The following is a 24,413-nucleotide window of genomic DNA, read 5'->3' on the forward strand; positions in this document are numbered from 1 at the left end:
TTCTATTAAGCTCTCTATTTTTCAGATATATATGACATGAAAGTTGAATCTCAATAGCTAAAATAACATACTTTCTGGCCTGCTACTTCCTCCCCACCAAAAGTTTTGAGACTCAATAACCAAGAAAAATATGAATGAGGAAACCCTGGAGCTGGTCCAAAGTTTCTTTGCTTTCTCTCTACCTCTACTCTAATCTTTGGGGAGATACTAATATCTCTGGGGTGTGAGCTGCTGGGCCCTTTACATGGCTGCTTTCTACCTTTGCTATCCACCTGATCCTCCTAATTCTCACCTGTGACTCCAAGAATCTGTAGTATACACAATGGCCACAGTGCTGTAAACTATTTTGGCAGATGGGGTAAACCAGGTTAAGGGTAACCTAGTAGTTTCAAAGCCTATGTTGGGAGTGTCTACCGCCAAGCATGTAGACTTCCCCTAGTGGAATAGATGGAGAACAGTTTCTTCCAATGGCCAAGAAGGCAGATAAAGCAAGTGTTGTGGAGCACTTAGAGCTTGGTCATGCATCTAAGACACCAAGGTCAACCACTACATTTCAAATCATCACCAGTCTTCTTGACTCTGTCCTGCCATTGGACAGTGGTGCCCAGGAAACGGAATCACTTGCATTTGAATTGTCTTAGGGAGATTCTGAAGATCACCTGACAGGATAAAATAGGTCCTTTCTCCAACTAAACTGCCCAGCATTCCAACTCTACCACAGAGAGCACAACTCTGTTGGCCTGGCCACATTGTTTGAATATCTAATATATGCTTGTCAAAACAATTATTTTATGAAGAACTCACAGAGGGTAAGTACTCACAAGGGTTAGAAAAAGTAATACAAGGACACCCGCAAAGAACTTTAGAATTAATTATATGACATGGGAGATACTAGCACAAGACCACCCAGCATGGCATACCCTCATCAGAGAAGGTGTTGTGATCTATAAGAAAAACAGAGTTGAATTAGTTCAGAAGAAATGCGAGATGCTGAGTTAGAGAATCCACCCCAAATGTTCATAGGGACCTGTGTCTGACCTGTGGAAGAGTATTCCAAGATTGAATTGTTCTGATCAACTACAGTTGGGTGCTCTGTAACTTGACTCTAACATTGCAGTGTAATTTTGGACCTCTTTGAGAAGGGAAGGTAACAGTCAACCAACTCTAACCTTTACACATCTTAAGCTCACTCCAGGCTAACTGGAATATCAAATACATAGAAGAGAGTAATAGGAGATGTCTAAAAACAACTTGTGCTCAAAAAGCTTCAATTGCTCCCTATTATTCTTAGGGAAGTTTATAATCTTAGCAATTTTTAGACCAACCTCCCCATTTACCAATGATAAGAAAATGGAGGCTTAGAGAGGTTAAGTGACTTACTCAACATCCCACAGGTGGTAAAGTCAAGAGGTTGTCCATTTAGAACGTAAGCTTCTTGAGGACAGGAGCCATGTTTTGGGTTTTTTTTTAATATCCTCATCACTTAGGCACAAAGAAATTGTTTAATAAATACTTGTTGCCCAACTGAACTTAAATGAGGTTCTTTGAAACAAATACAACATCCTTTCCACTGAACCACCTTACCACTTTTAATTGCCTTTCAGAGTCCCTCACAATCTGGTGGCCACTTTTTAAAGCATCTCTTATTATTCTCTTCTACATATCTGCTGTTCCAATTTGCTTGAAAAAGAGCCACTACTTAATGCTTTTAACTCATTTCATGTTTAATTATCTGTGTATATATTGTTCAGCAGAATGTGCACTTCTTGAGGATGAAGACTGCTATTTTTATTGTTGTATTCTAGTGTTTAGGGTAGTGCCCAACACAGAGAAGGTGCTTAATAAATGTTTGTTGAATTGAATAAGGACTGAGATGATGTTATTGTAAGTGTTCTTAGCTGGAAATATGTGAAATTTTAAAATTTTTTATAATTCAATTTTAGTATAATTGGCTCCTTCTGTATTTTCTTTGTATTTATCTGCTAAATGGTCTATAGATATCTAAATGGTCTATAGATATCCCCAGAGTGCCAAATGATCCATGACCACAAAATTTAAGAACCCCTTTCCTTATATAAATGTTACACCTATCCTGGTGCTCCGAACACAATAGGTGCTTAGTAAATATTTATTGAAAAATATGATTGATTGACAAACTCTTTTGAAGGCCAAATGGAGAAGGTGATGGGGAGGTATTGTATACTAATTTGGAGACAAGAGTTCAAATGAGTATTAATCAGTGGTAGACAGCATACATGCACCTTGTTCTCAATGAGAAAGAGTCTAAGAAACAGCAGTTGGGGGTCCTTCAGGCATACAATCTGGCCATCTGGCTAGGCTTTCCTGAGTTAGGATTTACTTCAGCAATAGGTCTTGGAACAGCTGCCAGAATCTGAAATGTGAATTCCCTTCTGAAGCATGCTGAGTGTCAGTGAGGTAAGAGTAATTATTCATCCTCAGTAATTGAATTTTCAACTTTGAAGCAGAGGGTCTTAGTTGAGCAAATGTGGATTAGCTTAAAATTAAAATTTTAACTTGAGGAGCAATTGAAATGAACTTCAGGATTTTGGATACTTCCTTTAAGTATTTAAAGGACTATCGTTATGTGGAAGAGTTTTACTTGGCTTCAGAAGACAAAAGTAGGAAGGTTGGGTAGATGCTCTGGGGAAAAAAAATCACAATTAGAACCATCCAAAAGCAAAATAAGTTTCCTGGGAAGGTGATAGGTTCCTCTTCCTTAGAAGGCTTTAAGAAGAGGTAGCTTAACACTGGAGAATTTGATAGTAAATTTGATTGGATTCCTTTCAGATATGGATTGGATTAGATGTCCTTTAATGTCTATTCTCCTGATCATATTTAATATGTTTCAATGTATGATCTCATAGCATTCATCTACTTAATACTTTGCTAATTCCCCAGTTTCAACAGCCATGTCCTGCACAAACATTTCTTCACTATAGTATATGTTTCTCTTTGGTTAATGAAAAAGAGGGATGTGCTGTGAGAGTGAAATTAACTAAAAAGGCTAGAAAAAGACATGTGTGACACAGTGATGGAGGATGACCTAGATCCCATATGGATGAAACACGAGTGATGAGACTAAATGGTAATGGCAGAAGCAGCAGCATCTTCAGGAGCTCTCAAGCCAGAGAGGATAAGGGTACTTGGTAACTGATCAAAAAGAGATTAAAAGGATACTATGCTAGCACTGCATGCAAGATCGGATGCCTTTTGATAAATGCATTCCCTATACTCACTTCAGAGTAGAACAGAGAACAGAGAAGGACATTTTTAGTCAAGAGGGAGAGAAGCCCTGAGGTACAATATCACATCCATTCCCAGGGAAAAATGACTCTGAGAAACCATATGAATTGCAATAAAAAGGGATCAGGGACCTGTCATAGGTAAGAATCAGAGTGCAGATTAGGAGAGTAGTGATCATACCTTTCCCCAGATTACAATACCTTGGAAGCACTGAAAACTTCAAAAGCCACAGAATTAGTTCTGCAAATAGCAATTTAAAAAAAGCCTGAAGCTTGAGACATTGTCTGTCTGTCACACACACACACACACACACACAGAGTCCAAATTCAACATAAAGTTCAAAATTAAGAAATGAGATGGGAAAATGAGCAAACAACTAACAAGAACAAAAAAGAATCTGACCATAAAAATCAGCCGCAATGACAGAGAAGATCAAGACACAAATTCAAAAGGAAAAAAAAAAAAAACAAAGTAAAAACAGCCACAAGCAAAGCAAAGGAAAAATAACATGAATGGAAACCAAACCCAACAGGAATTCCTGAAAGAACTAAGAAATATTTTTCAAAATTAAATAAAAGTGATGGGAAAAATAGGTTAAAATGAGAATGAAGGAAGAAAAATATTAAAAGCTTAGTGAGAGGCATACATCTAGGGGGGAAAAACAAAAAATGCTGAAAAAATTACACCATAAAAACAGAATTTTACAAAGGGTGAATACAGAACTTCATTAATTAAAAATAATTGCTTAAAAAACAGAATTGGTCAAAAGAATAAAGAAGCATACTTCCTTAAAAATCAAAATTGGGCAAGAGGAAGCTAATGACTCCATGAGATATCAAGAAACAAAAAAATCCAAAGAATGAAAAATAGAAAATCTGAAATGTCTCATTAGAAAAACAAGAAGATATATATATATATATATATATATATATATATATATATATATATTCATTAAGAAAACAAGAAATGTAGAACAAGAAAAGATAATTTAAGAATTATTGGATCACCTTAAACCCATGATCAAAGACTCTAGATATCACATCTTAATAAATTATCAAGCAAAAATGGCCCAATATCCTAGAACATGAAGATAAAATAGAAATTTTAAAAATCTACAGATCACCTCCTGACAGAGATCCTAAAATAAAAAAAAAATAAGAATGTTATAGCCAAATTCCATAGCTCCCAAGTCAAAAGAGAAATACTTCAAGAAAGTTAAAAAGAAACCTTTCAAATACCATAGAGTTCCAGTTGAGATCACACAAGACTTAGCAGCTACCACATTAAAGAAACAGCTCTTAGAGTATGATATTCCAGAAGGTGAAAGATGTAATATTATGACAAAAATAATCAACCCAGAAAAGTTGAGTATAATGTTTAAAGGTTAAAAAAAATAATATTTAATGAAATAAAGGAATTTGAAGCATTCATTATGAAAAATATCAGAGCTGATTAGAAAATCTGACTTTCTATTATAAGATGCTAGAAAAGTCTAAAAATGAAAGAAACATGAATGAAAATTCAAGAGAGACTTGATAAGGTGTTTGGGATTTGGGGGTTTGGTTTTTATTGTTTATTTTGTTTTGTATTTTGGTTTGGGGTTTTATTCCAACTTAATATCTTTTTTAATTTTTTCCAGTTATATGTAAAGATAGTTTTCAACATTCACTTTTATAAAATTTTGACTTCCAAAGCTTTTTCCCATTCCCTCACCCAGAACTCCCTTCTCAAGACAATAAGCAATCTAATATAGATTATACATACTGAATCAGATTAAATGTATTTCCACATTATCATGTTGTGAAAGAAGAATCAGAACAAAAGGGGAAAACCAAAAGAAAGAAAAAACCAAAAAAGTAAAAATAAGTATGTTTCATCTGCATTAAGACTCAGTTCTTTCTCTAGGATGCATTTTTCATCATAAATCTTATGTAATTGTTTTAGTTCACTATATTGATGAGAAGTCTATCTTAGTTAATAACACAATGTTTCTTGTTTCTATTACAATGTTCTCACTTCACTCAGCATCAGTTCATCTAAGTCCAGATTTTTTAGAAATCTTTCTCCTTAGATTTCTTGTATTTCAATAGTATTCCATTAATTTATAAACTTGTTCAATCATTCCTCAATTAGTGGGTATCCTCTCAATTTCCAAAACAAAAATCGATGAAGAAACTGGAAAGTCATTTGACAGAAACTAAGCACAGACTAACATTTCATACCATATATCAAAATAAGTCAAAGTGGATACATGCTTTAGACATAAAGAGTGATATCATAAGTAAATTTGGGGAGCATGGAAAAACTACATGTCAGATCCATAGACAGGGAAAGAATTTATGACAAAAAAAGAAACAGAAAGGATCACAAGAAATAAATTGAATAATTTTGATTACATGAAATTAAAAAGCTTTCACACAAACAAAATTAATGATCCAAAATTAAAAAGAAAACAGGAAATTTGGGGGAAATTTTTACAACAATTTTCTCTAATAAGAGTCTCATTTCTCAATTGTATAGGTAATCTAGATACATTTATAAAAATGAGGCATTCCCCAGTTGATAAATGGTAAAAAGATATAAACAGGAAGTTTTTAGAAGATATTAAAGCTGTCATCAATAATCATATGAAAAAATGTTTTAAATCACTACTGATTGGATAAATACAATTTAAAACAGCTCTGAGATATCACTTTACCCTTATAAGATAGGCTAAATGACAGTAAAGGAAAATAAATACTGGAGGGAATCTGAAAAAATAAAACACATGAAGAAATAATGAAGTTAAGAACTAGTTCAATCAAAAGGCTATAAAACTCTGCATATCTTTTGATCCAGCAATTCTCCTACTAGATATGTATCCTAAAGTTATCAAAGAAAAGGGTATAAAAATAAGTTATATCAGTATTTTGGTGGTGACAAAGAAGTGGAAATTGAGGGTATGTCATCATTTGAGGAGTGGTTCAACAAGTTGTAGTATAAGATGGTAAGCTATAAGAAATGATAAACAGGAGGGTTTCAAGAAAACTTGGGAATACTTATATAAACTCATGCAATGTGATGTCAGAAGAACTAGACCCATGCTCTGACATGAGAATAGCAATAATGTAAGGATGATCAAGTGTGAAAGACTTAGTTACTCTGATCAAGACAATGATCCAAGATAATTCTAAAAGACCCAACATGAAAATTGCTATCCACCTCCAGAAAGAGAACTGTTGAACTCTGAATAAAGATTGAAGCATATTTTCTTTTAATTTATTATTTTTTTCTTTTTTTGCTCTTTTTTGCAACATGGATAAAGTAGAAATATGTCTTGAATGGTCACATGTATAATCAATATCAACTTTCTTGCCTTCTCAAGGAGGATGTATAGATAGGAAGGAAAGAGAGTATTTGGAACTCAAAGTGTTAAAAATCAGTATTAAATAATATATACATGTAATTGGGAAATATTTAATAAAATAAATGAAAATACACTTAAAATAGGCCCCTTTATTTGTTGTATTTCTTAGTATGTTTTGCTATGGTATTATTTTTTTCTCTTTTAGTATTCCCTAGTTAAGTTATATCTTGCAATTTCTTTTCTCCATGAAAGTTAGAATCAATATTTGGATTTCTCTCATGGAAAAGGGGAGATGTATCCTCATTGATAATTTAGTCTGTCTAGATTAAAGGATCATAGATTAGTACGCAATGAACCTTAGAGGGAAAGAAAAGTAAAAGAAGAAGAAAAGAAATTAGACTCAAAAAAATTTTTAAATAAAAGAAAAAAAATTGCATGTAATTTTTACAAATAAAATATAGGCTGTCAGAGAAAATTCCAAGTACAGAGAACAGTAAGAAGGGTCAAGGGATGGAGTTTCATGTTTGCAGAAGAGTAAGAATGACAAAATATAAGGGGGAAATAAAGTTAAAGAATGTAAGGTAGAAAGGAGTCAGGTTACAAAAGTCAAATGAAAGATTTGATATTTGATTCTTGAGGTAATAAGAAGCAGCCAATTGGTGTTAACTTAATAGAGAGATGACATGTTCAGATCTCTGCTTTAGAAAGACCATTTTGAAAAAAAATAAAAAGAAAGACTATTTTGATCGATGATTAAAGGATGCACTGGAAGAGGCATTGGAGGAGGGACTTGAGACAGGAAAAACAATCAGAAAGTCATTGGCATAGCAAAAGTTTGACTAGAAGTGTTGGGGGCGGGGGAGATGCACCAGAGAAGTCAATGTGTTGAGTAGATTAAAAAGGTACATACCTGCTTGGGAAAGGGAGGTTGAATTCTTGCTAAGGTCACAGAGATAATACCCCGACATGAGAAGCAGAACTTGGGTCTTCTCTTGTGAACATCACCCTCCACACCATCCCTAAAACCAAGCAAGATAGCCAAGCACTTGAAAAACTATTTGCAGATTACTTCCCATCACATTTAGGGGAAGTTGTCTGGCTTTTTTTTTAAATCCTGTTTTATATAGAGAAAAAATATAGAGATAAGTCCCTTGAGCAAATGATCATTTTCTCCTCCATATAAAGCTTCAGCTGTTTGCCCCAGAGACACTTCCTTTCTTCCCAAATTGAATATCTGGAGTTGAGACAAACATCCTAAGGAGTCCTTAGAATTACCACATGGAGTCATTCAATTAAACATACGAGTAAAAAGAAATGGAAAGGCCTAGTTTTCCTCCTCCCTTGTTCCCTCTATGTGGATGTGTATTTCTGAGTGTCTCTGTCTCTCTGTCCCGGTTTCTCTCTGTCTCTATCAATCTATCTCTCACTCTTACTCTCACTCCTCTTCCTACTTTCTCTTTTTTGCTGTTCTTTTCCCATTTTCCCATCTCTCTCCCTCTCTCTTTTGCCATACCTCTCTCTCCTTTCTCCTTCTCTTTTCCTGTCTCTTTCTCTGTCTTTTTCTTTATGTCTCTCTCCTCTCTCTGTTTCTCTCTGTGTGTCTGTCTCTCTCTCTGAATGTGTCTTTGTCTCTGTTTCACTCTCTCTGACTTTGTCTCTATCTCTGTTTCTCTCTGTCTCTGTGTGTCTCTGTTTCTCTCTGCCTCTTTGTCTCTGTCTCTCTTTGTCTCTCCCTCTTTATCTCTTTCTAAATATCTCTTTGTATGTCTATCTCTCTTTTTCTGTCTCTGTCTCTCCCTCCTTGTCTCTGTCTCTCTGTCTCCCTTCCCCCCCGTCTCTGTCTTTCTCTCTGTCTCTCTCTGTTTCCTTTCTCACTCAGCCTCTCTCTATGTCTGTTTCTCTTTCTGTCTCTGTGTCTCTATCTCCCTGTTTCTGTGTGTATCTCTCTTTGTCTCTATATATGTATGTACATATATATGTATCTTTCTCTGTGTGTGTCTCCGTCCTGCCTCTAATGTTTAATTCTTCCAGGTAAAGTTCTTTAGCTACTTCTGGTGGAAAATAATATCATATTTAAGGAACAATCCAAATGTTAAAGCACTTGGAAGGAGGATATAGTGATCCCTCCAAGCAAGAGCTTGGAATGAAAAAGCAGACAATACCAGTCACTAACTAAGGCACTACGTGGTGCAGAGCGGTTAGCCAAGGTTGTCTTTCTAGTTCCTGCTAATATGATAAATGTGATGAGAAGCAAATCTACCTCAGTTATTTCACAAGGTGATAAATGGCAGGAACTGTAATTGTGTAATACCAATACCACCAGAAAACTGAAAAAAATTAAATGAAAAGTCCTTTTCAGTTGCATAATAGAGTAAATGACAGGCCACTCATGATTTTAACAAAGTAATGGGAAATCCCCAATAGCTCCTGTTGTCTGTATGCTTCTCCTGTTTGAGTAAGGAAATAGGAAGATGGGAAAGTCACTAATTGCAAGAGACCACCTGCAACCATTTTTTTTTCTTCCCTGAATATCGTTTCCCATTAATTCAATTTGATGGGATCAACAAGCATTTATTTAAGCGTGTCAGGCACTGAGGTGGGCACTAGGGATATAAAAAGAGAAAGGAAAGAGTCCTTGAAGTTAGGAAGCTTCTATTCTACTTGGAGAAATACAACACAAACATGTATAAATGCAGTACAAAGTAGAAAGTGCAGTACGCTATACTAGTGAGGGGCATCAGACTTGGAATGAGGAAAGCCTGAGAATGCATAGCACTTTCAGCAATTGTTTGCTACATGGCCATGGGAAAATTACTAAACCTTGTTTTATTATCTCTAAAATGGAATCACAAGCCATCCTCCAATTGGTAAATGGTCAAAGGATATGAACAGACAATTGACAGATGAAGAAACTGAAACTACTTGTCCTCAAGTGCTCTAAATCATATTGATAAGAGAAAAGCAATTTAAGACAACTCTGAGATACCATCACACACCTGTCAGATTGGCTAAGATGATAGGAAAAGATAATGATGAATATTGGAGGGGATGTGGGAAAACTGGGACACTAGTACATTGTTGGTGGAGTTGTGAACTGAACCAACCATTCTGGAGGGCAATTTGGAACTATGCCCAAAGAGTTATCCAACTGTGCATACCCATTGACCCAGCAGTGTTTCTACAAGTCTTATATCCCAAAGAGAACTTAAAGGAGGGAAAGGGAACCACATGTGCAAAAATGTTTGTGGCAGCCCTTTTTGTAGTGGCCAGAAACTGGAAACTGAGTGGATGCCCATCAACTAGAGAATGACTGAATAAGTTATGGTATATGAATTCCATGGAATATAATAGTTCTGTAAGAAACGACAAACAGGATGATTTCACAGAGGCCTGGAAAGACTTACAGGAACTAATGCTGAGTGAAATAAGTAGAACCAGGCATCACTGTACACAGCAACAACAATACTCCATGATGATCAATTCTGATGAATGTGACTCTCTTCAACAATGAGATGATTCAAACCAATTCCAATTATTCAGTGATGAAGAGAGCCATTTATACCCAGAGAGAGGACAGTAGGAACTGAATGTGGTTCACAATATAGCATATTCACTCCTTTTGTTGTTGTTTGCTTGCATTTTATTTTGCTTCTCTTTTTTTGCTGCTTTGATTTTTCTTTGCAGCATGATAATTGTATAAATCTCTATGTATATATTGGATTTAACATATATTTCTATCATGTTCAACTTGTTATCTAGGGGAGGGTGTGGGGGAAGGGGGAAAAATTGGATAACAAGGTTTTCAATAGCTAACATTGAAGAATGGTCCATGCATATGTTTTGAAAAAAAAAGCTTTAATACAAAATAAAAATAAAATTGAATCAAAAGTACCTAGAGTGCTGCTCTTCCAGAGTTAGTATGAAGTTCAAGGAAAATAATGCACATAAAGTACTTTACAAGCTTTAAGGCAATGTACAAATAGCATTTCTAATCATTCAATCCAAAGGAAGTTGGAAAGAGGAATGACAATAAGAGGTATCAGGAAAAGTTCATATAGGAGGGCCATTTGAGTTTGCCTTTGAAAGCAGCTAGAGACTCAAAGAGATGGAAGTAAAGAGGGAGAGTATTTCAATAAATGAGACAAGTGAGAAGATGCAATGACAGATATGAGAATGAATGAATGAGAAAAACATGTAAGAGTATTTATTGCAGATTGTACCAATCTGCTAAAAACAAGGAATACAAAACAAATAAGATGGTCTCTACTTTCAAGAAATTCACATTGTAATAGGGGAATACTACATAAGGAAGGTTTCAGTTGCAAGTCACATAGAAAGGTCCCATAGTCCTTAGAGGATTGCAGCAAAGCAGATGGTAACTGCTCTTCTTTAATGTCATTTCCCACAGATATCGTAACAATTTCAAATGTGTAATCATCTGATAATACCAAGGACTTTGATGGGGAGATCTATTTTCTGAGGTTTCAATAGCTGTGGCTATGGTAACTGTAGGAGCAATGGCCAGGCCATATCTCCACAGAGGCTACTTTCTAGGATGATAACTGAAGGCACTAAGCAGAAAGCATTGAGATTTTCAAGGCTCTTGAGTTCAGCAACAGTTTGAGAGAAGAAAATGATCAAGATGGTGGTGGGGGTTTACTTGCCAAACTCATGTTATTTCCACTCTCTTCTTTGGGGTATAATTCAGCTAGGAGGGCAGCAAGTAAACCAGAATAAATGGAATGGGAGAAGGACCAATGGGAAATCAATCCAGATAGTGGAGCCAGATTATGAAGGGTTTTAAATGCCAGAGGAATCTATAAGTCATCAAAGAGACATTAGGAAAGCACAAAATTTTGTTGAATCATAGAGGGATATGGTCAAATCTGTGCTTTAGAAATATCATTTTGGCATCTATATAGAGGGGAATTTGGAGAGGAGAAACATAAAAGGTGTCCCAAAAGTCAGTCTGGTTTTAAGCTTTCATAACTTGGGAAGTATATATGGTACAAACTTCTAAAAAAAATTTGAAACATTAATTATTTTAATATTAATATGCTTACTATTAAAATTCAGCCTAATTACTCTTAACCCTCCACATATCTCTAGCTACTGTTCAAATGTAAAAATTTTCATCGATTACTGCTTGGTGTTTCAAATTGATTACTGCTTAATACACACAATGCATAATGAGAAGATGCTCTGCTTTGTTAAAATTTAACATTTTAAGTGCCTTCTTCAAAATTCCCAAAACTACATAAGTGTAAAGGAAATTTAAATAATAAACCTTTCAAATGATGTTTACTATGATTTAATGGCCTTTGACCTACTGAAGTTATCAAAGCTTACAGTTACACTAAGACTTTAAAGACATGCCATATTTGAAGCTACAGATTGTTATCAGTAGGTTTCCTGACTAGAACCTTCTACAAAACCCTGATCCCTGGGGCCACCACTACTGATCATTATAATGCTCATCACCATGGGAAAGCATCAGAGGGGACACACACATTTCTAGAAAATTCATACCCTCAGATAAAAATTTCTCAAAAGGATCATTTTTTTTTTAGAATGGGAAGATATTTCAGATTCATCCAGTATAAACTCTTTGTTTTTCAAATGGACAAATTGAAGTTTTGCCCTGGTCATACACCTAAGCAGAGCTGGTATTTAAACCCAAGTCTTCCTGATCCCACATCCAGCATTTTATCTTCCATGCTATTCTGTTCTCCCTGTTTTCATCTTTCACAGATGGAAAGAAGAAAAGAATAGTACAAAGGGAAGTGAACTTTTCAATAAAGAGTAAGCTGTGATTGTTGGTGGAGTTGTGAACGAATCCAACCATTCTGGAGAGTAGTTTGGAACTATGCTCAAAAAGTTATCAAACTGTGCATACCCTTTGATCCAGCAGTGTTACTACTGGGCTTATATCCCAAAGAGATTATAAAGAAGGGAAAGGGACCTGTATGTGCACGAATGTTTGTGGCAGCCCTTTTTGTAGTGGCTAGAAACTGGAAACTGAATGGATGCCCATCAGTTGGAGAATGGCTGAATAAATTGTGGTATATGAATATTATGGAATATTATTGTTCTGTAAGAAATGACCAACAGGATGATTTCAGAAAGGCCTGGAGAGACTTACACAAACTGATGCTGAGTGAAATGAGCAGGACCAGGAGATCATTATATACTTCAACAACAATACTATATGATGACCAGTTCTGATGGACCTGGCCATCCTCAGCAATGAGATCAACCAAATCATTTCCAATGGAGCAGTAATGAACTGAACCAGCTACGCCCAGAGAAAGAACTCTGGGAGAGGACTAAAAACCATTACATTGAATTCCCAATCCCTATATTTATGCCCACCTGCATTTTTGATTTCCTTCACAAGCTAATTGTACAAGATTTCAGAGTCTGATTCTTTTTGTACAACAAAATAACGGTTTGGTCATGTATACTTATTGTGTATCTAATTTATATTTTTATATATTTAACATCTACTGGTTATCCTGCCATCTGGGGGAGGGGGAAGGGGGTAAGAGGTGAAAAATTGGAACAAGAGGTGTGGCAATTGTTAATACTGTAAAGTTACCCATGCATATAACCTGTAAATAAAAGGTTATTAAATAAAAATTTTAAAAAAATTTTAAAAATTAAAAAAAAAAGAGTAAGCTGTGGGTACGGTACATCCGTGTGCCATTAGATATCATCTCTATTGGTTGTTTTTACTTGACTATTTCTCTTTGTTATAAGGAAGACTTCTACGGAGTAGGATTATTGAGAAATTATTTTAGTAGAGAGAACAAAAAGCCTCAAGAAGAGATTTTCCTGGAAAGAAGGTGGACTGCTCCACTTGTCAGCTATGTCACAGTGAGAAGTTTTTTCATATATAAATTGAGCTCTTCCAAACCCATTACAACTTGGCTTCTGACTTCATTATTCAACTTAAACTGCCTTCTCCAAAGTTACTAGTGATTTCTTCATCATCAAGTATAATAACCTTTTCTTAATACTCACCTTTCTTGATCTCTCTGCAGTTTTTGACAATATTTCACATTCTCCTCCTGGATTATATGTTCTGTCTTGGTATATTGACATTGATCTCTCCTCATTCTATCTGAGTACAACTTCTGAGTCCTCTCAACTGGTTTTTTGTTATCTGTAAAACCCAACTATGGATATCCATCAAATCCCTACCCTGAACCCTCTTTTCATTTCCCTCTATAGTATGACACTTGATTGTCTTATCAGTTCCCATGGGTTAAACTATCATTTGCTATTTTGCTGGATCTTTGTTTCCAGCCTTAGTCTCTTTTATAAGGTACAATTCCACATTTCCAGCTGTCTATTAGACATTGCAAACTAGATACCCTATAGGCATTTCAAATTCAATTTACCAAAAATAACTAATCTTTGACCTCAAATCATTTTCTTTTCTAAATTTCCATATTACCATTGAAGCTATCATCATCTTCCTGGTCTCTTAAGGTCATGATTTCAATGACATTCTTTATTCCTCTCTCTCTTTCTCTTTCTCTTTCTCTCTCTCTCTCTCTCTCTCTCTCTCTCTCTCTCTCTCTCACACACACACACACACACACACACACACACACACACACACTTATCCCACACAGCCAATCCATTGCCAAATCTTAACATCTTTTGAACATACCCTTTCTCTCCATTCATACAGCCACCATTCTAGTGCAGGTTTTCTTCACTTCTCACCTAGAGTGTTGCAATAGTTTTCTAACTGGTCACCTTGACTCAAATCTTTCTCCCACTCCCATCTGTTTCACACAAGTACCAAAGTGATTTTCCTAAAGTGTACGTCTGACTATGTCATTTCTCTAATTACTAAACTGCATTGTACAAAATGATCTGTTTGGAATTTATGGTTCCTTACAACCTGATCCATCTTTCTTATCTTCTCACACATTGCCTTCCTCTATGAAATCTGGTTTTACAATATTATTCTACTTACTGTTCCTTTGATATAACACTCCATCTCCCATGATTGTGCCATGTAGAACTAAATCCCATATATCTAGAATACCCTCCCTCCTCACCTTTGCCTCTTGAGATCCCTGGCTTAATTCAAGACTCAATTCAAGCAGCAGCTTCTTGAGAAGGCCTTCCAGTTCTTCCCAGCTGTTAAGCCCATCCTCTCCAGGTTACTTTCCATATGGTCTGTATTTATCTTATACATAACTACTTATTTGTGTGTTATGTCCTCAATTATAATATGAAACTCTCCAAGAGCAGGGAATCTTTGACAATAAAGGCATCTCTGGCTATCAAGCAGGATAGGGATGCCTGAAATATATTTGCACTTATGGAGATAGACAACTTTAAGCTTCATGTATGGAGAAATTTCTTTCCTGTTACAGCAATCCAAGATTACCTCTTTAACTTGAAGAGGAGTTAACTTAAAACAATGGGTTAACTGTTGGTACTGTAGGAAGAGCCTTGTACTTGAAGTGAAAAAACCTAAATTTGACTCATTCCTCAGAAGCTCACTTTTTACTGCCACTGGACAAATAATTCAACTAATCTGAGCCTAATTTCTCATTTGTAAAATGAAAGGTTTGAATTTTAAAGCTCCCTCCAGTTCTAAATCCATGTCCTCATAGGTTCTAAAGGTTTCTCTGAAGGAAGGTCACCAATGGGAAAAGTATCTGAATAATTTCCAATCAGGATTTTTTTTTCACAGAAACAAGAGGTGATCTTACTGATATGTTCCACTATGATAGATTTATTTGGGATTAGTTTTGAGGGGTTTTTTAAAGTTTAATTTTAAAAAATCCTAGTGAAAACAGGGAACTATCTAATGGTCCCATAGAGATGGATCTAATCCCCACTACATTTGGCAGTCATTTAAAGACTTCATTGAATTATCAGAAATGATTGTTACACAAAGTTGGGAACTGAGAGAAGTGAAAGGTGGGAAACTCATCTGGAGTCTTGGGCTCCTATACCTAAAGTGAAAAATGGTTCATCTCTATCTACATTCATGAAAAGAGAAATCAATAATGGTATGTCTCCCTAGTACAGGAAAAAATCTGATTACCAATAACTAATAATTCATATTTCTCTTCCACTCTAAGGTGCACATACCACTTTCCTTCCTACAGCTTTATAAGATACTGTTGCCTTCATTTTGCATATAGGAAATTGAGGTGTAGAGAGTCAAAGAGGATGAATGCTTAGTGTCCAAGCCAGTTGTTCTGGCACAAGATTCAGGGCTCTTTTTTGCTGTAACAATTTGTCCCCAAAATAAAGGTTGTTTAGAGAAGCAAAATAAAATTATAGAATCTCAAAGACAAAAGGGACTTCAAGGTCCAGTGTAAATTGATCAAGATTTCCCTCTATACCCTGCCTAATAAATGGTCATCTGGCTTTTATCTGAAGTTCTCCAGTGAGGGTAAACCCATGCTTTCCTGAAACAGCCTGTTCCACTTTAGAAGATTACAGATCAGAGGGAAGATTTTCCTTATGTCAATCAATATCTTTCATGAAAATACCCATCATTGAACACCAGATATGCTGAAAAACATCATGTATTCTAAAGGCTGTTCACTCATCTTTCCCAATCTTTCTGAGATTTCCAAATATCCCTAATATGACATTTTAGGAGTAAAAAGGAATTAACACTCAAATGAAGATAGCGAAAGACTCCTGGAGATTCCATCACCAACGGAACTCCAACATGCATGTAGACATTCTGGGAGAGCATTGTGTATCAAAACATTTATTTTAAGATTCTGCCCTTCTGAAGAAAAATCACAGCTTTCCACTCAGTCCTCAAAGTGCAACAAAACAGTAACCTGGCATCATAAATAAATTGAACAAAATGGCTCTGTTTGAATCAAACCTCTTCAAATGCTCAAAATCAGAAGCAACCTAATGAACTGTGAATAGAAATGGGAATGGAAGGGCCCTCCTCAATGAACACCTGTGAAGAGCTCGGTCCCTTAAGCCATTCCACTCAGATGCTGCCTAGCTTCCGGGAACTCAATTGAGGAAGATTCTCTTACCAATGGAGAAGCCTGGGTCTGTCCAGTAATGAAAGCTATGACCTACTCAATGTGGACATGGATCAGAGGATTTAGAGCTAGAAAGGATCTTTGATATAGGCCAGTCTAAGACCTTCATTGTATCACTTGGAGAAACTTGGATCAGCAAAGTAGAAGTGGATCAAACAGAAAAAAGGACTTAGAGTTGAAAATCAACCCAAAAAGTATTTATTAAGTGCCTACTATATGCCTCTTTTAAGTGGCCCTAAGTGGATAGAGTCTGAAGTCAGGAAGATTCATCTTCTAGACTCAGGGACTTAATAGTGTGAGCCTGGATAAGTCACTTAATCTTATTTGCTTTAGTTTTCTCATCTGCAAAATGAGTTGGAGAAGGAAATGGCAAACCACTCCAGAATCGTTACCAAGAAAATCCCAAATTAGGTCCCAAGAAGCCAGACACAACTTAAAATGACCGAACAACAATAACAATATTATATGCCAGATGCTGGCCACATAAGCTAAAGAATAACACTATTACTACCAATCTACAGGTACAATTGCCCTTTAAGTCATTAAAGGAGGGATGGAAGAAGAAGAGAGAGGAAATGGTGGGAGGAAAGGAAGCAGAAGTGAAGGGAATAAACAGGCAATTTGGGTGACCTGGACATATAGATTTGCCTTCAATTTCCCATCCCACACTATAGCAATCAATTGTCTCTGCAGGAAGATACTCTTTCTCTTCCCAGAAGTGCTCCACATTTGGTCTGCCAACACATAAGTGATTTCAAGGGCAGGAAATAAAAATCTCTCCAAAAATAAAAGTGCTCAGCAAAAAGAAAAAAAAAATGAGTGTCCATAGGCAGAGAATTAAAAGGCAGAGAAAGACAAGGATGACAAGAGGTATTTGTTCAATCCTCAAATCATCTAAAAACACTCTTCTCAGGAATAAGTTTTGTTAAAAGTGTGCGTGTGTGTGTGTGTGTGTGTGTGTGTGTAGGTTATATTCACATGAAGTCACAAAAGTGAAGAACCAGAGGGTCAGACATTTGACCCAATCTATAACTGAGTAAGAATCTATCTCCCTGCAGCCTCTCTGACAAGTGGTCAATCAGTCTTTGCTACACAAAAACAAAGAACCAATGGTCTGCCAAGGTAACCCACTGAACCCTGGGATCATTCTAGCCACAAGAAAGTTGAGCCTTCCTATCAAGCCTGAATTTGCCTCTTTTCAACTTCCAACAACAGCTCACAAAATCTTTTAAGAAAAGGAGGGATCTTGGAAACCACCAAGGCCAACCTTTATTTGAAGAATCTCCTAAAAAACACCCACAAAGTGATCATTCAGTTTTGGCTTGAAGGCTTCCAATGGGAGTAAAGCTTCTGCCATTGAAGGAGCCCATTTCATTTGGGACAGTTCTCAATGTTGGGACATTATTTCCTAACATTAAGTAAAAAATTTTCCTCTGAAATTTCCATTCATTTCTTGTTCTTTTTTTTCTTTAAGGCTAAGAAAAATGAGTGTAATTCCCCTCCCTCATAAAATCCCTTCAACTACTTACAATTAGTGATCATAATTTTGATCATGGTCCAATCTTTTGTTTTCTGGGCCAAAGATGCCCAGATTCCCAATTTTTCCAATTTCTTCAGAGTTATGTTCTCCAGTTCTTTGATCCTCCTAGTCACCCTTCTCTGCACATAACTATTATTATTATTATTATTATTATTATTATTATTATCCATATAGCATTTTAAGACTTACAAAGCACTTTCCATATATTATCTCATTTTATGAAGCAATATTTTTATCTCTATTTTGAAGGTGAGGAAACTGAAGGTAAGTGTCACAGAATCACATAGAAAGTCAGTGTATAAAGTAGAATTTAAAACTGATGTCTTCCTGACTCCAGTTGTAAACAGGGGAGAAGATCATGGAGTCAGACTTCTCTCATCCTGAGCACTGTGTCTCTTTTACTGCAGGCCTAGGAAAAAAAATTAGTTTTAGTGCTTAACCTGTTGACTCTTGTCACAACTGCAGTGCAATATTCTATTACAATAATTAGCTTGTTTTAATAAGGGGAAATATAATGGCCTCTGGAGTCAATGTGGTTCTTTCCTCTATGACTTTAGTGAATTTATTTTAGATAAAAATTAGTTCAATTACAATAGCTCTGATCCCTTAATTAGGAACATCTTACTATTTAGGCAAAGGTTAGATTCTCAGTCTTAATTTTTAGTTATTTCTTTCTAGTTAATCTTTGGCCTTCTTATAATTGAGCCAAAATTCAGGTAACTGAGTACATGTGAGCAATGAAACAGTAGATTATGTCATTATGTCTGTGGATACACCAACAGGAGGAGAAACTACAGGAAGAGATGACTTTTTCTTGGGTCCTCCCTCAGTCCTTGAAGAAGCAGGTACACAGATAGCATCACTCCTATTCTTCTTCAAAATGCTGATATAGCCAATGGTCTTCCTCAGTAACTCCCCTCTCTGTCACAACTCAGTCTCACTTTGCTATTTGTTCCTGCTCTACCATTACTTTTCTCCAACTCTGTATGAACTTTATCCTTCCTCTGTACTTTAACCCTTATCTTGTCCTCAGTTAGCTCTTCCCTCCTATATAAGTTTCTTAGAACATGACCAAATTTATCATTTAATGACTGATTCAAAGAGATATAAAGCCCCTATTCATACAGTTCTGACAAAGTTAATTACCTATAGTGGGATAGAATCTATTATCAACAGACCCTATCCTTTACAGAAAAAAAATGATTAATTTAGTCTACTATTAAGACATTAGTTTAAAAAGAGAACTCTAATAATAAGGGGAATCAGTGAAGGCTTCAGGAAGGCTTAAGGCATCTGAACTGACATTTTATTGTAAAGGTCTGAAACTCTGAGTAGGTGTACTGGAATCAGACAACGGAGCACTTAAGGCTAATTACCTATTGGCCAATAACTCTATTAACATATGCTAAGAAAAGGGCCCTTCCCCCTATTCTGTGCTGGCTCAAACTTTTGGTGTATACAGAGAATTGTAGGAGGGATTAGTGGGTAGAATAATAAAAGCCAGAGTCACTTTTGCAGTGGATGAAGAGAGGTTATGGAGAGCTTGTGTCCATTCCCTTCACTTCTCCCCATAAAGACCAAGGACTTTTGCTTATCCTGACTCTGGCTGATTCTAAGGCATCTAGGGTGCTAACCCACACATCACACTTTATGAAAGCTAAGGATACTTAAAGGAGAGGTTTGAAAATTTAGGCTCCAGGCATGGAAGACAGACTGTGCAAATGCGTAAAGGTGATAGTAAAAGAACATTAAGGAGAAAAGGGAAATAATACAGAATGTCTAGAAAAGTAAGCCAGTAGCAGACTGAAAAGACTTTAAATTCCAAGCAAAAGAATTTATCTTAAAAGTAAAAGGGAGTCACAGAAGATGCTTGAGTTGAGCAGTGATATGGTCAAATATGTACATAGTGTAAATAGGGCCCTCTGTCTTAGCCTTAAAGACATCTCAAAAAGAGGCCATAAACTCCCATAAGTAGAAACGACAAATTAACAAAGTAATTAATAAGTAAAAATGCATTTATTAAGCACTATGTGCTAATAAAGCCCAAATTCATTTCTGTGGTTGATCTTTAGATGAAAAATGACTTCTGCCTTTCGGAGATGTTTTCTACTCATATTTAAGGGACTTTTCTGTTCACAAATAACCCCAATGTCTTGGTTCAATTACTGCTGCATGCATAAGTCCCATCATTATGACACAGACATACCCAAGAAAAGAGGAAAGGGATCAGAAATTGTTATCAAGGACACCGTTATAGCTGCGCTAACTGGCCAGGTGAGGTCACTGAGTGACCCTGGAGTGAAAAACAAAAACAAAATTCAAATCTGGCTTCAGATATTGATGAGCTGGGCAACATCTGCGTACCTTAACTTCCTCAACTGTAAAATTTAGATAATAATTGCACTTATCTCCCAAGCTTGTTGGAGAATAAAATGAGATAATATTAGCACAGTGCCTGGTATACAATTCTTGTCTCCTTCAATAAATACTTGTTTCCTTCCTTTCTGAGCTTGCCACATAATTTTTGTAGCCTAAAACTTTTTGTTATATTTCCTAATACTTAGGCAGCTCACAGCCCAGCATACAAAAGACTTTTCCAAAGACACACACAATATATGGGAAGACAAAAACTGAACAACAGTAGATGTCCTTGCAAAAGTTGCCTGAATGATTTCAGAGAGGCCTAGAGAGAATTACATGAACTGATGATAGTGAAATGAGCAGAACAAGAAAATCATCATACACAGTAACAGCAATATTATATGATGATCAATTTGGATGGACGTGGCTCTTTTCAACAATAAGATGATTCAGGCCAGTCCCAATGATCTTGTGATGGAGAGAGCCATCTATACCCAGAGAGGACTGTGGGAACTGAGTGTAGACCACAACATAACATTTTCATTCTTTTTGTAGTTGTTTTCTTGCATTTTTTCTCATCTCTTTTTTTGCTTTTTGATCTGATTTTTTCTTGTTCAGCAAGATAATTGTATAAATATGGATACATATATTGGACTTAACATATATTTTAACATGTTTAACATAGTTAAACTATTTTAATGCCCTAGAAAAAATAACAAAGTTCATACAAAAAAACAAAAGATCAAGAATTTCAAGGTAATTAATAAAAAAAAATCAAATGAAGGTGGCCTAGCTGTACCAGATCTAAAATTATATTATAGAGCAGCAGTTACCAAAAACATTTGCTTTGGCTAAGAAATAGATTAGTTGATCAATGGAATAGGTTAGGTTCAAAGGACAAAACAGCCAATAACTTTAATAATCTAGTAACTCAAAGACTCCAGCTTTTGGGATAAGAACTCACTATTCTCAAAACAGAAGATGGGAAGAGATCTAGATACCTGTTTTATAGCTGGAATGACTCTTAGAGATGTAGTCCTCACCCCAAACAGCATGAAGGGAGTCAGTGGGCCTATACTAGTTTAGAATTGTTCCTTCATTCCCCAACTGAGTGGAACAGGGAGATGGCCACCTGGTTTGGAGGCATAATTCCCAGTACTAAAGAGCCATTGGATTGCTTTGGTATCATTTCTTTTGGGTCTCTGTTTCCTGTTCCTTAGAGTTCCTTCTAAGAGTTCCTTAGATCTCCACTTAGATCCAAGTGGCCTTATTTGAGTACTTCCATGACTATTAGTTGTAAGATTCAAATACAATATACACATGGAAATTTCCAGTTATTTACCAGAAATCCCATTGCTTTCAACAGCACAAGGTAAAATGACAAAATGACTGAGGGCAGAAATCAAAAAGACTCAGATCACAGCCAGCCTTTGCCACAGACTGGTTATGTGATGTGGAACAAGCCACTGAACTTCTCAGTAGCCCAAGCAACTCTAAAACTAGAAGGTATTGAACGTGCACCAATCTGTACTGGTAGGGGGAGGACTCTATATTTTTATAGGAAAAGTACTTTCCTTTCAATGTTGCCTAACCTGTCTTATCACTCTGCACAAACTTGTTAATCCCAGAAATTGATCCTGCCAGAAGGCTTTTGAGCAAAAAGTGACCTAGGAAAACATATCTAAAAAGACAAAACTAGCAATCCCCTATTTCTTCCAACAAACTCTACAAGGGAAACTAGTGAAGTCTACTTGAGTCATGAGACTTTGTGTGCCAGAAGGACTGTGCTGTTATATAATGTTTTTGCAAAATGTCTGTCTTTGACCACTCATTCATCAACAGCTTTGAAAAGGGGGTCCTAAGAAAACTGTTGTGAGAAAACTCCCCTGCTAACTCAAATGCTCCCCTCTCCAGATCCCTGAAGGACAGAAACTCTCTTCCTGAAGAAAAACACACACTTCAAAAAAGCCTTGAAAGCAGCAGGAACATTTGGTTATTTTTTCCATTTAACAAGGCTTGATAAAAGCTTTCTTTACCAAGGCTGCCTAATTGGGTGGGTGGCCTCCCCCTGATCAGTGGTGGCAGAGGAAAATGAAGGCTGATTAGAATGCTTGGTCCCAAGACAAAACTTTGGCAATCCATCAAAGTTGGTCCTCCCTTCCCAATGTCCTCTGCTACTTGCAATCCCTTCCAGGGAAGATGCCCCAAATGGCCACTCAGTGTAGATTCATAGCCAGCCCACTTCTTCCTTAATTCCAATTTCACCTCATGTTGGGCTTTTTAATTATCCTGCTGAGGATGTGTGTGCACTGTTTACTTGATGCCCTGGAAACTCTGTAAGCTTTGTCTCCTACTGCTGAGAAGTCCACAGAAATCATAACAATATTAGCATGTTGCATGAGTCCAAGAAGCTCGGGGAACTTTTCATCCCTGGCAGCATCAGGAGTAGCTGACCAGACCTTGGACCCAGCTAGAGGGACCCAAGTGAGTTGTCCCCACTGGCAATCCCATTTATTTCAAGCTTTAACTAGCCTCAGTCACTTCCACAGGCGCAGCTTAATTTAAAACAGTTCCTCACAAGCATTGACTCTTCCTGCACTGGCTGCAGCAATCGGTCAATTAAGAAGCATTTATTAAGTGTTTACTACATGCCAGGTACTGTGCTAAGTATTGGGGCTAATAATAAAAGTGAAAATAGAGTGTCTGATGGTTGAAAGGAGCTGTCTTCAAATAGGAGAGACAAGATGTCAATAGATAAGAACACAAAAAAACCCTGCATAGAGCAGGTATAAAGTAACCATCAAGGATAAGATTCCACTAGCTGAGAAGGAGTCAGAGGGAAGGAGGCCTCCTCCAGGCTCCTGGCATAAAAACATGAATTTCTTAAGAGCCAAGTCTGTAGTTTGACCTTTCTTTGTATCCCCACTATTACTGCAAACAGCAAGGGCTTAATAAATAATTGGTGACTTCCCTGGCATGAATAGGTAGCATAGTAGGTGGCATCCTGTCTATATATGTGAGCAATTAATATAATCTCTCTCAGCTTCAGTTCCATACTCTCTCCATCAGGGTTAATTATAGCATCTACCTCCTTGAATTGTTGTGAGAAACAAATGAAATCAAAGATTTAGAAAATTCTACAAATCTTGAAGTATTAGTAATTATGAGCTATTTTATAAGATTATATTATTATACAGATTATAAACCATTATAGATTATAACTCTTATATTGTATTATTATAATAGCTCTGCTGAGCACTTATCCAGTCCGAATCAGACCCAGACAAAGATAGGATAAGGCTGAAGTCAAACTTCAGTCTCCTGCTAATGTCTTTTTCATTAGTCAACAAATAGAATGACTCTTATCTCTCTTCCACATGCTCCATCTTTCAATACGTAAAGTCTACCTTTCCATCTACTCTGTTTTCTCTTCTCCTCGTTAAAAATCCTAGTTTCTTTAAAAAAAAAAAGAGTCACATTAAATGATTTAATGGTTTAGCAATATAGAGCTAGAAAATGCATTAAAGGCCATTGAATCAAAGGTCCATTGTTTTACAGACCAGGAATCTGAGACCAAAATTTAAGAGACATGCCTGATGCACATAAGAAGGAAGAGATGGATAGGGATCCTCACTCTAAATCTAATCTTCCTTCCACTGTACTCTACAGTTTCAAGTCCCTGTTTCCCATAAACCCCTCAAATAAGCAATAGCAAATCCCAAATATGAAGGCCATCATACAGGAGAGTGTGCTGGGGACACACACACACACACACACACACACACACACACACAAAGCATAGAGATTTGTGACCACAGAATGACCACAGCTGCAATATTATGACAATACA

This window comes from Sarcophilus harrisii, chromosome 2 (genome assembly GCF_902635505.1).
Source record: "Sarcophilus harrisii chromosome 2, mSarHar1.11, whole genome shotgun sequence".
In the NCBI taxonomy this organism is placed as follows: domain Eukaryota; kingdom Metazoa; phylum Chordata; class Mammalia; order Dasyuromorphia; family Dasyuridae; genus Sarcophilus; species Sarcophilus harrisii.